A 2,194-nucleotide genomic window follows, 5' to 3' on the forward strand; every position below is an offset into this window, starting at 1 on the left:
GCTTCCCCTTCCGCTTCGCCCTGCTGGTGGCCGGCTTCCCCGCGGCGGAGGCGGCCGGGGCGGCGGGGGCGCTGCGAGTGCCCAGCCTGCACGTCTTCGGCCAGGCCGACCGCGTCATCCCGGCGGCCGAGAGCCGGGCACTGGCCGCGCGCTTCGCCCGGCCGGTCCTGCTGGCCCACGAGGGCGGCCACTTCGTCCCCGCCGCCGCCGCGCAGAGGGCCGCCTACTTGGCCTTCCTGCGCCGCTTCGAGGTGCCCGCGGGGCCCGAGCTCGGCCCGCCTCGGTCACCGCCGCCGGCTCCCTCACGCGCGTCGGACTCGGCGCCTTCCCCGCAGGAGCCAGGCCAGCGTCCGGCGGGAGCAGCCTCGAGTCCTTCACCGGCTGCAGGAGGAGGAGGAGGAGAGCCCCGCACTGGAGCCTTGCAAGACACCGATCCGGACTCTCCCCAAAGCGGTCTATAATGGTCCCCGACTGGAGGTTGCGGTGCTGCCATTAAGGGACTTTTTTGGATACAAGACCGCCCGAGCCGCTGAAGTCGCCCTCGAGACACCCCGGCCTTTATTCCCCCCCCCCACTGTTTCAGGCCGGTTCTTCCAAGTTCCAGGCTTGGCTAATAACAATGGTGGGACTTGCCAGCCATCCAAGTTGCAGATCTGCTTTCCGTCTCAGCTCAAGGACAGATCTTAGGATTGGATTGAACCGGAGACCCCTGTCCTGGGATGTTGGACCTTGCCACCTGTCAGGATGTCTGGAGGAAAAACGGGCAGGTCTGCTTTGCTCATCTCAAATGCTACAAGATAAATGTCTTCCTCCCAGATGAGAGGCTTACTGGCTCTGCTGCCGCCTGACTCACAGCCTCCATGGTGCAGAGTGCAGAGAAGAGCTACAAAGAGGATCAGGGGGCTGGAGGTTGAAACATACAAAGAACGGTTGCTGGAATTGGGTATGTCTAGTCTAATGAAGGACCAGGAGGGATGTGATAGCAGTGTTCCAATATCTCAGGGGTTGCCACAAAGAAGAGGGAGTCAAGCTATTCTCCAAAGCACCTGAAAGCAGGACAAGAAGCAAATAATCAGGGAGAGAAGCAAACTAGAACTAAGGAGAAATTTCCTGACAGAACAATTAATCAGTGGAACAATCTGCCTCTAGAAGTTGTGGATGCTCCAACACTGGAAGTTCTTAAGAAGAGACTGGACAACCATGGGTGTGAAATGGCATTGGGTTTTCTGCCTGAGCAGGGGGTTGGACTAGAAGACCTCACTTCCAACTCATATTATTGTTATTGATTCCAGGAATTGCTGTTGCAGCTTGCCTCCAGAGGTTGTGGGTGCTCCATCACTGGAGGCTTTGAAGATGAGGCTGGACAGCCACTTCTCTGAAATGGGTTAGGGTCTCCTGTTTGAGCAGGGGGCTGGACTCTAAGGTCCCTTCCAGCTCTATTCTGATTGATTGATAAGGATTCTAAGCTTTATTTTAATAGAAATTGAACAGGTGTAATTAAATGGTTTTGTATCCGTGATTGTTGACTCATTTAATGTTCTTGGCACCTGCTCCATTGGATGAGGTCCTCTTTTGCTGCCTCTTTGGACCCTCCTCCCTCTCAGTACCTCCAGCCAAAACAAGCTGGTATCTCCTCACACAGCCTGCCTCTCAGTTTGGCTTTTTTGGTAAAATTTAGGGGAGGATATTTTCAAAGATGCTGTCTGTGACTGCACTTGTTTTTTCCAGCAGTGATTAAGGTCAGCAGAAACTCCTTAAAGCATGGCTGTCAAACTCTCCACATCACGTGATGTGTCGTAATATATCGCAACTTTTTTTGCATTGCCAGAGCTGGGGTGGGCATGGCCTCCATATGATGCAACTGGCTGGTGGGCTGGCAGTTTGACACCCCCTGCCTTAAAAGCTTTTGAATAAAGTGTAATTTGTCATTGGTGCTTGCTACATGCCACTCTGAGGGAAGGCAGGCTTTTCCCTCCCACATATTGCACCCTCACACCACAATTAAGGAGGCAGCCCTGGAGAATTTGCTGTACAGACAGTCCTCAATGTACGACTACAATTGAGCCCAAAATTTATGTTGCTAAGTGAGACATTTGGTAAGTGAACTTTGCCGGACTATGGCCTTTCTTGACACAGTTGTTAAGTGAATCACTGCCGCTGTTAAATGAGTAACAGTTGTTTAGTGAATCTGGCT

This window comes from Protobothrops mucrosquamatus, unplaced genomic scaffold, assembly GCF_001527695.2.
Source record: "Protobothrops mucrosquamatus isolate PMUCROS unplaced genomic scaffold, P.Mucros_1.0 scaffold2682, whole genome shotgun sequence".
Classification (NCBI taxonomy): Eukaryota; Metazoa; Chordata; class Lepidosauria; order Squamata; family Viperidae; genus Protobothrops; species Protobothrops mucrosquamatus.